Source organism: Anomaloglossus baeobatrachus, chromosome 3 (genome assembly GCF_048569485.1).
Source record: "Anomaloglossus baeobatrachus isolate aAnoBae1 chromosome 3, aAnoBae1.hap1, whole genome shotgun sequence".
Taxonomy (NCBI): Eukaryota; Metazoa; Chordata; class Amphibia; order Anura; family Aromobatidae; genus Anomaloglossus; species Anomaloglossus baeobatrachus.
The window spans coordinates 280,173,303-280,187,535 of record NC_134355.1 but is presented as its reverse complement, the minus strand read 5'-3'; positions in this window follow the sequence as shown (position 1 = coordinate 280,187,535).

Below are 14,233 nucleotides of genomic sequence, written 5' to 3'. Positions count from 1 at the left end.
TCTGTGATGTTAACAGAGAGTTCCTGGGCTGGGTGGGCGTGTGGACCCTGTGACGCTAACAGGGCTCCCAGTCTCAAGATCCGAGTGGCGTCTAACTCAGTTCAGGCAACTATTAGTTTCATAGCCACACAGATCTGTATCCTCCACCTAACCTTCCAGTTGCCAACCTCTCCTTTTCCATCTGGGAGCACAGTGGACATTGACTGCTGATGGGGATATATACCTTTCTCTTTCTTTTCTTATTCATTTTCGTTATATAGCGGTAACATAGTATATACCACCTTATCCAAATCTGCCAGTCCCACCCTAACAGATGGTGTTTCTTCATCAAATGTTACTTTTGCTTAACCAACAAACCCACAGACAAAAACTTTTTTCCCCTTTCCAACACACCTGTTCCCCTTTCCACCAGCATCTGTCCTTTTTCAACTCATTTTGGTATATGACCAAAAGTGCAACTCTGCAGGGACACCGTACTCAACGCCATCTCAGCACAGCAGCCATCCCTCGGTCCCTCCGATGTGGACAAGTAAAAGACCATTTCCTCCTATCCATGACAAAGCGTTGAGATTCACTCTGTGCAGCACTGGTGTTTACTGGAAAAGCAGATCTAAGAATCCGTACCACCTTCTGCAGATACTCCTGTATATGTGCATCCCTTTCTATGGCAGGAATTATTTCGCCAAATTTTGTCTTGTACCGGGGATCTAACAGTGTGGCAACCCAGTAGTTAGCATTACTTCGAATTCGTACAATCCGAGGGTCATGTTGTAGGTAGTGCAGCAAGAAGGCGCTCATGTGTCTTGTGCATCCAGGAGGACCAAGTCCTTGGTGTGTTGGTGGCAGAGAGGTGAGAATCGTGCCTCCTTCCTCTGCCCTCTCCCCCCAACCTCGCACAACCGAAATGTGAGCAAGTTGTCACTCATCAGCTGAGTCTTCCATGCCCATCGCATGTTCGTCCTCCATTGCTTCATGGGCTCCTGCACCCTCCTCAACACTTTTTGCTGATACTATGCGCCCTTGTTAATCCCTATCCCCCACCATGACTGCCGCCTAGGTGCCGCTCACCGTATGGACCTTGTAGATCTTATTATCCCTTCTGCATATGACTCCTCCTGTACTTCCTCACCTTCCTCTTGGACCAACACCTGACTCCGAATAATGCTTACAGTGTGCTCCATCTTGTAGATGACCAGAATTGTCACGCTGAGAATGGCATCGCCAGTGCTAAACATCTTCGTCGACATTTGTAAACTGTGTAGAAGGGTGCATAGGTCCTTGATCTGACACCACTCCAGCAGCGTGATCTGCACCACCTCTGGATCAAGTTAGCCCAGGGTATACGTCATACCGTATTTCAGCAGGGCTCTGCGGTGCTGCCATACACGCTGCAGCATGTGCAGATTCCAATTCCTGCGTGTCGGAACATCGCATTTCCGGTGTTTAACCGCCAGACCCTAAGACTTCAGGAGCGATGAAAGTTGTTGAGCTGCTGGGTGCGAAGGATGAAAGTGAGTACATAGCAGTGTACCCGCTGCACAAGGCCATGTAGGCCGGGATGGTATTTCAAAAATTGCTGGAGAATCAGATTCAACACGTGAGCCATACAAGGCATGTGTGTCACATTACCCTGACGAAGGGCCGCAGACAGGTTTGCATCATTGCCGCACACGGCTGTTAAGTCATCAACGTAGTCCACTCAATCAATTTGTACTCCGGTCGCCAGGTGACAACGTGTTCCTTTTGTGCATAGTGCTGATGATGGGAAAGGAGTCGATGCCTGCGGCGCAGGTGGACGCAGGTTATGGTCACCCACTGGGTTGCGTTACCTTGACAGATACAGAACCACAGGCTGAATGTAGGTGGTGGGTATCTCACAGATGAAGTACCATCATTCAGCTACGACCAATGGGAAGACACAACACCCTTTTTTAGGCCACTCCTGTCTGCAGACCACTGCCAGACAAAGCTATGAACCTCTTGTTACTGTTACCCCCAGTTCAGTTTTATGAGTTTGTGTGCTTGTTACCTGACTACTTTTCCTGCTTGCTGTTTATGTACCTCGTTGGCCGATCCGCATTTCACCTCTGCTTGTTTTCTGATTAAGTCCTGGCCATCCCATTCTGTTCCTCTTCCTCAATTAATGTTTTTGACACTGCATGACTACTATTCTCTGGAACTGCAGCCTTCCACAGGTATTGATCAACTTGGGCCCTGTGTAATTCCAAATCACTGTATAGGGGTTAAAGGGTTTCAGGGTTCTGGGTGTCCAGCTTGGTGAGTGGCTTGCCTCTAGCCTATCCTTTACAGCCCATCTGAGTGTGTCGATCCAGGCAGGCGTTACACCGTGCCCTCTGCAGAAGGCCATGTAGGCCGGGATAGTGTTTTAAAAATTGCTGGAAAACCAGGTTCAACACATGAGCCATACAAGGCACGTGTGTGACATTGCCCTGAAGAAGGGTCGCAGACTGGTTTGCATCATTGTCGCACCCGACCTTCCCTGACTGCTGGTTGAGTGGAGACAACCATTGATGAAACTCGGTCTCACTCTCCAGAGCTAACCGTCCACAATTCCTCAGCGGTGTCTCTCATTTCCCCTACATTTCAAAGTAAACATTTGACCGCCTGATGGCCTTGAGCTCTGCTGCCAGCATAGTAAGGAGGTGTGTGGGATTCCTTGGGCGCAGTTACAAGGAAGGGTGGCCTGACCACACAGGGTTTGGGCCGAGGTGGAGGACCCACACGAGGTTGAGGAGGCAGAAGCAGTGGAGGAACTTGTACATACAGAGGAAGGATTGACACACAAGTCGTGGGGACGGCAAGACTTGCACAGCAAACCATTCTCCATCTCTCACCATAGTTACCCAGTGCCCAGTCAGCAACATGTAACTCCCCTGTCCATGCTTACTGGTACAAGTATCTGTGGTGAAATGCACCCTGTCACACACAGAGTTTCTCAAGGAATCGGTGAGGTTGTGTGCGACCTGCTGTGGTAGCGCGGGCACGCCTTTCTTGGAGAAGGAGTGACGACTGGCCATCGGCTCTTGGGGCACTGCAATGGGCATAAGGTCTCGAAAATCCTCGGTCTCAAAAGGGTGTAAAAGCAGCCTTTCTGTTGCCAACAAGTTGCAGATGATGAAACTCAACCTCTAAGGCATTTCATGCCCTTTGAAAATCATACAAAACACAGCGAGGGGACTCCAACCACAGTCTCCCTCATTTCCACTAATTGGGCCACACACTCCCCAGTTGACTGGCATCACTTGATCCCCCTTTTCAAAATGAAACAGATGCTTTGAATGAAGCACTCTCAAAAATACGCGTGCCTTTCACCTCCCCTAGATGACCCAGGGGAAGAAAAGTCCTCTGAGAGCCATGACTTGTTCATCTTGGTTCTTTTTTCAAAAGCGAGGGGACTCCAACCACAGTCTCCCTCGTTTCCACTAATTGGGCCACACACACCCCGCTTGACTGGCATCACTTGATCCCCCTTTTCAAAATGAAACAGATGCTTTGCATGAAGCAATCTCAAAAATACGCATGCCTTTCACCTCCCCTGGATGACCCAGGGGAAGAAAAGTCCTCTGAGAGCCATGACTTGTTCATCTTGGTTCTTTTTTCAAAAGCGAGGGGACTCCAACCACAGTCTCCCTCGTTTCCACTAATTGGGCCACACACACGCCACTTGACTCGCATCACTTGATCCCCCTTTTCAAAATGAAACAGATGCTTTGCATGAAGCACTCTCAAAAATACGCGTGCCTTTCACCTCCCCTGGATGACCCAGGGGGAGAAAAGTCCCCTGAGAGCCATGACTTGTTCAGCTTGGTTCTTTTTTCAAAAGCGAGGGGACTCCAACCACAGTCTCCCTCGTTTCCACTAATTGGGCCACACACACCCCACTTGACTGGCATCAGTTGACCCCCCTTTTCAAAATTTCAAAATGAAAAAGATGCTTTGCATGAAGCACTCTCAAAAATACGCGTGCCTTTCGCCTCCCCTGGCTGACCCAGGGGAAGAAAAGTCCTCTGAGAGCCATGTCCACATTGTCAGTGGACAGACACGTGTGCTTATCTGCCAGCAGACCCCCAGCAGCACTGAAGACAGGTTCCGAGAGAACGCTGGCTGCAGGACACGACAAGATCCCCAAGACGTACGTGGCGAGCTCAGGCAATTTATCCAGATTGGAAGCCTAAAATGAGCAGGGCTCAAGTTGCACAATAATGGCATCGGCGTTTCCTTGCATATACTCATATATCTGTGTGTCCTCCTCTTTTTCCTTGTCCAGCTCTTTTGTTTTCACATGAGTATATGTCCTTGTCACTTTCCCATGTGTTTGTGTTGTGTTGTGAGTTGTTTGTCACCTTTTGGACACCTTTGAGGGTGTTTTCTAGGTGTTTTTATGTGTTTTTGAATGCCTGCCATTGTTTCCTATGCGGTTCGAGTTCGGTTCGTCGAACGTTCGACGAACTGAACTCGAACGGGACCTCCGTTCGACGAACCGAACTTGAGCCGAACCACGACCGGTTCGCTCATCTGTAACCATAAGTATACATTTTAAAATTAATTCAACTTTCCGTATCGATTATATTTATATATCAGCCACTTGTTTTATTTTAACTAGGATGGGCTTTTTTCATATTTTTTTTTTACTTTTTTTTCCCATTTATTTCTCATTTTATACCTACCATAAGGTCATAGATACTGTAACTTTTTATATATGTTATTTCCCTATTTCTGGGATTAGAAATAAAGTGGAAGTCAAAAGGAGTGCAAATAGTGTTTTATCCGAGGGGTGTTATGGAAGAACAACACTGAGGGTGCTCAACTTGAGGGGTTGTGAGAGTCACAACCACTAGATGCTCATGTCAAACCGGCTCTGCAGCCCCACGTTGGAACCAGACAATTTGCTTAAGAATTAATTTAAATAATAGTGCATTTATTCATCTATTAATGTTCTTCATTTCCCAAAGAACACCTTTAAAAAAATGGTCTTGGATAACAGTACAGAGTTAAAGGGAATCTGTCACCAGTTTTTGCTCCCCATCTCAGAGCAGCATAATGTAGAGGCAGGGACCCTGATTCCAATGATGTGTCACTTACTGAGCTAAGGGAATGTCCAAAAAAACGGAATGTCCGGCACCAATATCCACTATACACGCCACAATATGCGGTGCAGCAGGGAAGCCAGTAATGAGACAGAACAAACACAGAAAAACATATGACGATCTTCAACAAGAAAGAAGAAAAAAGAAGGCACTCACCAAATGGTAATCTTCATTTATTGAGACAAAATCAACATTAAAATGCAGGGAGGGATGCGGGGGGAGTCAAAGATGACGGCGGCTGTTTCACGCTCACGGTAACTTCGCTGGGTCCAGATTCCAGACTATGGACTGTTTGCTGTCATTTTGATAAAATCAATGTTTTCTCTGCTGCTGATCTAGCTGATATACAGAGCCTCTGAATATGCTGGACTACCTGGCAGCATGCCAAGTAGTCATATAATGATAATCTACTGCTTATTAATAAGAGATTTTATCAAAACTGCACTAAGCAGCCCAATAAGCGATACATCGCTGGAATCAGGATCTCTGCCCCTACATTATGCTGCTCTCAGATTAGGTGGCAAAAACCTAGTGAAAAATTCCCACTAACTATCATAACACAGGAAGGAAACATTAGATGAAAGCAATAATGCATGCCATTACTAATAAGAAACTAGCGTAATTCAACTGTCAACTTACTATGAAAGTAAAATGTAGTAATAAAGTAAGATGTTCAATTCAATGGAAAATGTCATTTAAAAAATGAGCAGCACAGGCATTTTAAGAATTTCTAGTTGGCAAAATAACTACCTTTTATCTTCAGAATGTATGCTGGTTATACTGGTACTAACAAACAGTAAGCAGTTGTCCAATATCTAACAATAGATGTAAATGCCTGTATTCATTAACAGGAGTTGGGCGGCTTTGCTCCTATGTCAATACACATAACAAACAATCCCACCTAGAGTAAACAGTAAAGGTACCTTCACACTTAGCGATGCAGCAGCGATCCGACCAGCGATCTGACCTGGTCAGGATCGCTGCTGCATCGCTACATGGTCGCTGGTGAGCTGTCAAACAGGCAGATCTCACCAGCGACCAGTGAACAGCCCCCAGCCAGCAGCGACGTGCAAGCGACGCTGCGCTTGCACGGAGCTGCCGTCTGGAAGCTGCGGAGACTGGTAACTAAGGTAAACATCGGGTATGGTTACCCGATGTTTACATTAGTTACCAGCGCACAGCTGTGTGTGCAGGGAGCAGGGAGCCGCGCACACTGAGCGCTGGCTCCTTGCTCTCCTACCATAGCTACAGTACACATCGGGTTAATTAACCCGATGTGTAATGCAGCTACATGTGCAGAGAGCAGGGAGCCGCGCACACTGCTTAGCGCTGGCTCCTTGCTCTCCTAGCTGCTGTACACATCGGGTTAATTAACCCGATGTGTACAGCAGCTACATGTGCAGAGCCGGAGCCGGCAGCACAGGCAGCGTGAGAGCTGCAGAGGCTGGTAACTAAGGTAAATATCGGGTAACCACCTTGGTTACCCGATGTTTATCTTGGATACAGCTTACCTCAGCTGTCAGACGCCGGCTCCTGCTCCCTGCTCGCTTCATTTGTCGCTCTCTTGCTGTCACACACAGCGATCTGTGTGTCACAGCAGGAGAGCGGCTTTGAAGAAAACGAACCAGGGCTGTGTGTAACGAGCAGCGATCTCGCAGCAGGGGCCAGATCGCTGCTCAGTGTCACACACAGCGAGATCGCTAATGAGGTCACTGCTGCGTCACAAAAAGCGTGACTCAGCAGCGATCTCGGCAGCGAGCTCGCTGTGTGTGAAGCACCCCTAAGACACATTGGCCTTTTACATGTTCCAGTCTAAATTTATTGTCAAATGGTAGAGCTAATAAAATACAAAACAGGCCACTACACATGGCTATTAATGGAGCACGCTTAAAGTGAACCTGTCATGTCCCAATACACTATTAATTTGCAGATGTAGGGTTACTCTGAAGATGAATAGATTCCAAAGCTGTCCGGCCACTGCACTAAAAAAGGCCGGTTACTGGGAGGAAATCAACCTTATTTCTCCTGGCAGCCTCTGGCTTTCCGTCTTATTGGTGCAGCCGATGCAGCATTAAGGCCACGTCTCACTAAGCAACATTGCTGCTGAGGCACGACTTTTGTGACGCAACAGCGATGTTGCTAGCGATTTTGCTGTGTGTGACATCCAGCAACAACCTGGCCCCTGCTGTGAGGTCGCCGGTTGTTGCTGAATATCCTGGACTGTTTTTTAGTTGTTGCTCTCCAGCTGTGAAGTACACAATCGCTGTGTGTGACAGCGACAGAGCAACAACTAAATGTGCAGTGAGCAGGAGCCGGCTTCTGTGGATGCTGGTAACCAATGTAAATATCGGGTAACCAAGAAGCCCTGTCATTGGTTACCCGATATTTACCTTCGTTACCAGCGTCCGCCGCTCTCACGTTGTCAGTGCCGACTCCCTGCTCCCTGCACACATAGCCAGACTACATATCGGGTAATTAACCCGATGTGTACTCTGGCTAGGAGTGCCACAGGAGTCAAGAACTTTTTCAAAGGTCAAGGGAAAGACAGCCACCATCAGCCGTCCGGGGAGAGCACAACAACAACACTGCAGCCGGCTGCGGGACCCGTCCATCCGGCCGTTTTGGTTTATCTACGACTCTGTCAGTGATTGTCTGAGTGAGTACCCCAGTGCCGTCCGGCACCGCGCTGCGCAGTCCCTGCACCTTAGCCATCCAGCCTCCCCGTTACACCATCGGGCCCCGGGATCACCAACCCCTGCCCACGGAGGGGACAACATCTCAACTGCACCCTACCATCTCTCCCGGGATCCCAGTTACCAGCAGCGGTGGTGCCATTATCACCACGACCCATGGGTGGCGTCACGAACAATCTCCCTAAACATACCATCCCCATTTCACTCACGGGTGAGGAGCGCTGCTCGAGTCCCAGGGTCCGGTCCACTGCTCGAGCCACCGAGCAGCAGCAGCAGAAGCCCCCTCCACCCGCGACATTTGTACACTACGACATCGCATGTGCGATGTCGGTGGGGTCAAATTGAAAGTGACACACATCCGGCGTCGCAGGCGATATTGTAGTGTGTAAAGCCTTTTTGATACGATTAACGAGCGCAAAATCGTCGTAATCGTATCATCAGTGTAGCGTTGGTCATTTCCATAATTTGGAAATGACCGATGTTACGGTGTTGTTCCTCGTTCCTGCGGCATCACACATCGCTGTGTGTGAAGCTGCAGGAGCGAGGAACATCTCCTACCTGCGTCCTGCGGCTCACGCCAGCTATGCGGAAGGAAGGAAGTGGGCGGGATGTTTACATCCCGCTCATCTCCGCCCCTCCGCTTCTAATGGCCGCCTGCCGTGTGACGTCGCTATGATGCCGCACGACCCGCCCCCTTAATAAGGAGGGGGGTCGCCGGCCAGAGAGACGTCGGAGGGCAGGTGAGTGCATGTGAAGCTGGCATAGCGATAAAGTTCGCTACGCCAGCTATGACCATGATATCACAGCTGCGACGGAGGGGGGGACTATCGCGCTCGGCATCGCAAGCATCGGCTTGCGATGTCGTAGTTTGCAAAGTGCCCCTTAGTGTAGATTATGCTCTACTATGCATGTGCGTGACGTGGCGGCTTCCCATTGGTGGTCTCATATAATCAGGTCTGGTGACGTGGTGCTACCCGATTAGCCCACAGGTGATGCCTATGCCGACTGGATGGGAATTGTTTGGGGAGGTGCTTCGTTTTTTTAAACCTTCCACTGGCCACACATGGGTGCACAGATATCATTATACTTCTGAGAGAGTGTGTGTATAGATGCAGGTACGGCGCCCTGTTGTCTGATGTGTGTGTGCTGGGTAGGTTTTGCATGCTGGTGAAGCATCGCTATAGAACACTAGACAAGAAGTTAGATTAGCATCAACCTTTCTAGCATAGTGGTGTGTGCACGTGGTTGCATGCACATATGTTCCTTGCTGCTTGAATTTGCGTCTTTACTAGCTCCTTTATTATGGCAGCACTCTTCTGGCCTGCTGTACTATCTGTTAACATCTTTAGTTACTTAAGTGTGTGTTTGGGTTGCATTTCTGATGTAAGGCGGGCTTTGCACGTTGCGACATCGCAAGCCGCTGCTGCGATGTCGCACGCGATAGTCCCCGCCCCCGTCGCAGGTACGATATCTTGTGATAGCTGGCGTAGCAAAAATTATCGCTACGCCAGCTTCACATGCACTCTCCTGTCCTGCGACCGTCGCTCTGGCCAGCGATCCGCCTCCTTCCTAAGGGGGCGGGTCGTGAGGCGTCATAGCGACGTCACACAGCAGGCGGCCAATAGCGGCGGAGGGGCGGAGATGAGCAGGATGTAAACATCCCGCCCACCTCCTTTCTTCCGTATAGCCGCCGGCGGCAGGTAAGGTGATGTTCCTCGCTCCTGCGGCTTCTCACACAGCGATGTGTGCTGCCGCAGGAACGAGGAACAGCATCGTACCTGTCGCGGCAGCGAAATTATGAAAAAGTCGGAGCCTGCAACGATGATACGATAACGACGCTTTTGCGCTCGTTAATCGTATCATCTAGGATTTACACACAACGATGTCGAAAGTGACGCTGCATGTGCGTCACTTTCGATTTGACCCCACCGACATCGCACGTGCGATGTTGCAACGTGCAAAGCTGCCCTAACACACTATGGAGAAAAAGACATGGATCGCACATCCCAAAAAATACAATGATCTAAAGCCGCTAGGCAAAAAATTAAATAGAACATGAGGTTCTTTTGTTACCATTCTGATCAGATTGTATTAAGCCCACTGCCATGTGACGCCAAACCTCTTGAGTGGGTCCCTATACTAAACATTTTAGTGCGGCACTGTGCACTAACCACCGCTGCAGCGACAAAGCGCCAGCAGGGCAGGCGACCTAGTGCCTCACAGCATCCATGCTGCAAGGCGAAGCCCCCAAGGCTCCAGGCCGCGCCGCCCCACTGACACGACACCACCACAACAGTAGCCACCACACATCACCAGCACACAGTGAGAGGAGCTGCACACTCACCTCCCACTGGCTCCCATATGTGAACTGGGAGCAAAAAAAGGCTGACCCCTGTTATAGTCTCCTGCTGATTAAAATCACCTGTGTCAAATGGGTAGGTTTTGCATGCTGGTGAAGCATTGCTATAGAACACTAGACAAGCAGTTAAGGTGGCTTTACATGCTACGAGATCGCTAAAGCGATCTCGTTGGGGTCACGGAATTTGTGACACACATCCAGCCGCTTTGTGTGACACCTATGAGCGAATTTGAATCGTCGCAAAAACGTTAAAAAACACTCATCGGTGACATGCCCCCCTCTTTCCAATTATCGTTGCTGCTGCAGTAACAATGTTGTTTGTCGTTCCTGCGGCAGCACACTTTTCTATGTGTGACTCCACTGGAACGACAAACATCTCCTTACCTGCGTCCACCGGAAAAGGAGGAAGGAAGGAGGTGGGCGGCATGTTCCGGCCGCTCATCTCCGCCACTCCTTTTCTATTGGGCGGCGGTTCAGTGACACTACTGTGACGTCGATGTAACGCTGAACGAACCGCCCCCTTAGAAAACAGGCAGTTCACTGGTCACAGCGACGTTGCAGAGCAGGTATGTGCGTGTGACACTGCCGTAGCAATAATGTTCATGCTACATGTGTGATGTATAAAACAGCCTGTAGTGGGCTCTCCTTATTGTGGTCTGCTGTAGTCCAGCCATTCCTCAGGACTTTAGCAGCTCGTTACCACCTTAGAGCATGGTGGACCCTAGGTTGCGATTGGAACACAAGATTATTTATTTCCAATCTGCCAACCTTAACAGTATATCTGCGCCAGGGTCTGACTTAAAATGGCGGATGTACAGCAGCTCCATTGCTAGATTCAGCAGCTTGAACCTCAGTTAATGTCCCTTGAACAGGTTGCTACTACTGTAGATGTAGCTGGTGTTGCATCCCAGGCAGATAGTCAGGCAGCTGTCTTGGTTATGCCTACAGCATTGCCTTTACCACGCACTCCTTGGCAGTCACTGCCCAATAAGTTCTCTGGGGAAAGTAAGGCCTATAGAGGATTCATGAACCAGTGTGCTATCCACCTTGAGCTACTGGCAGGATGCTTCCCTACAGAGAGAGCGAAGGTGGGACTTATCATTTCCGTTTTGTCTGACAGAGCTTTGGAATTGGCTATGCCATTATGTGAGCACAGTGATCCACTGGTTATCAACTCCAACTGCTTTTGGGGTGCCTTGAGACAGGTCTTTCTTAGTCCACAGGTAACTCATGACACTGCGCTTCAGCTCTTGGTGCTATCTCAGGGATCCACCTCAGCCAGCCAGTATGCCATCCAATTTAGGACCTTTGCGCCTGAGTTACAATGGTCAGATAAGGTCCTGGTACCAGTTTTTTGGAAGGGCCTGGTTGGTCATATTAAAGACGGTTTGTTGACTAGAGAAATACCTACCACTCTGGGGGATTTAACAACGTTATCTACCCGTATTGATCTATGACATAAAGAACATAGATTAGAGCGTGCTCAGGGTAGACTCAGAGTATGATTGGCTCCCAGTTTTGCTAATTCATTCTTTATACCTGGATCTCGTCAACCTGCATCTGGTCCCACGGACGTTTCCAGAGCTGGTTCTGGTTCCCGTTCTGTCCGTCCAAAGCCCATCTGTTTTGCCTGTAAGCAGGTTGGGCACTATGCTAATAAGTGTCCTAAACATCAGGGACGATCGCGTCTAGTGACCATTAGTGGAGGTTCATTAGACACGGCCATATATTCCTCCAAATTACTTTATAAGATCTCTTTATCCTTTGAAATAACCACTCTGTCCGCAGAGGCTTGCTTGGATTCTGGGGCAGATGGCAATTTTTTTGTCGCCTATTAATTTGTGCGTATACAATTCTCAGCTTGTGCAAAAAAAAGTGGGCCTAAAACAGCATTTTTGTGGGAGAAATGTGATTTTTTATTTTCACGGTTCAATGTGATTAATTCAGTGAAGCACCTGGGGGTTCAAGGTACTCACTACACATCTAGATAAATTCATTGAGGGGTTCTAGATTCCAAAATAGGTCACTTGTCGGGGTTTCTACTGTTTAGGCACCTCAGGGTCTCTAGAAACGTGACATAGCGACTGGTAACGATTCTAGCCAATTTTGCATTTCAAAAGTCAAATGGTGCTCCTTCCCTTCCAAGCCCTGCCGTGTGCCACACAGTAGTTTTTCACCAAATATTAGGTATCGGTGTACTCAGCACAAATTGTATGGTTCATTTTGTCCTGTTACTCTTGTGAAAATGCAAAATTTGGGGCTAAATTAACATAATTGTGGGAAAAAGTAAAATTTAAATTTTTACGTTCCGCATAATCATTGCTTTAGTTCTTGTGAAGTAACTTAAGGGTTAATAAACGTCTTAGATGGAGTTTTGAACAGGGGAGCAGTTTTTAGAATGGTGCCACTTTAGGGTATTTTCTGTCACATACGCATCTTAAAGTCACTTAAAATGTGATGAGGTCCTTAAAAACAGTTTTGTATATTTTGTTGGAGTAATGAGAAATTGCTGATGACCTTTAGGGGTATTTTGCACACTACGACATCGCAAGCCGATGCTTGCGATACCGAGCACGATAGTCCCTGCCCCCGTCGCAGCAGCGATATCTTGTGATTGCTGCCGTAGCAAACATTATCGCTACGGCAGCTTCACATGCACTCACCTGCCCTGCGACATCGCTCTGACCGGCAAACCGCCTCCTTAATAAGGGGGCGGGTTGTGCGGCGTCACAGCGACGTCCCACGGCAGGCGACCAATAGAAGTGGAGGGGTGGAGATTAGCGGAACGTAAACATCCCGCCCACCTTCGTCCTTCCGCATAGGCGGCGTGAGCCGCTTGTGACGCAGGTAAGCTGATGTTCCTCGCTCCTGCGGCTTCTCACACAGCGATGTGTGCTGCCACAAGGGAATGAGGAACAACATCGTACCGTCGCTGCAGCTACATTATAGAAATGTCGGACACTACACCGATGATACGATTACGACGCTTATGCGCTCGTTAATCATATCATAAAGGATTTACACACTACGATATCGACAGCGATGCCGGATGTGCGTCACTTTCGATTTGACCCCACCGACATCGCACCTGCGATATCCTAGTGTGCAAAGTGCCCATTAAACCATTCTAACAAAAAAAATTTAAAAAAAATGGTGCTGCTATAAAGTAGACATGTGGTAAATTTTATTTACTAACAATTTTGTGTGCCAAGTCTCTGGTTTAAGGGCATAAACAAGGGCATAAACAATCAAAGTTTTAAAATTGCGACAATGTTACCAAATTTACCATATTTTCACAAATAACCACAAAAATTATCATCTTAAATTTACCATTAACATGAAGTAGACTATGTAACAAAAAAAAAATCTCAGAATCATTGGGATCTATTCAAGTGTTTCTGAATTATTACCTCAAAGTGACACTGGTCAGAATTGAAAACTGGCCTAGTCAGGAAGGTGAAAATAGCCTTCAGGTGAATTGGTTAATATAATCCATATAAAGAATAAAGAAAAATAAACAGAACATAATCCCTAACAAAGTACATATGCCTTATCAGTCAATGTGATTACATGCTCAGTGATTATAGGTAATAAAATGTGTGATACAATTTAAGGTTCAGAGTTCCTGCTACCAAGGAAGAAGTATGCTTAGTAAATCAAGACATTATGCAAATGTGGTTTCAAACAGGGGCGGGCTGGGCCGGGGGGCGCAGGGGGCAATTGCCCCCCAGGCTACTCTCCCAGCTATTGTAGAGGGCCGGCCACCTTCTGCATAATGTCATTATACCACACATGGCTGCGCACAGTGAATTGCATGCAGCCGTGTCTATGTACTGTGATGTGGTCGGGCACACTCACACATTACAGGAGCAGACAGAGCTGACCGGCCGCATAGTACAGGAGACACGGCCGCGCGCAGTGAACATTGCATGGCCATGTGTGTTATAATGGCGTTATGCAGCGCGCGCTGCCTCCATCCAGCTGAGGAGCATCAGACAAGGAATGCGGCTACATCCCAGTGGCTAGGAGCTGCCTGGGTAGTGGACATGACTGGCTTTGTTAGTCGGCATGGC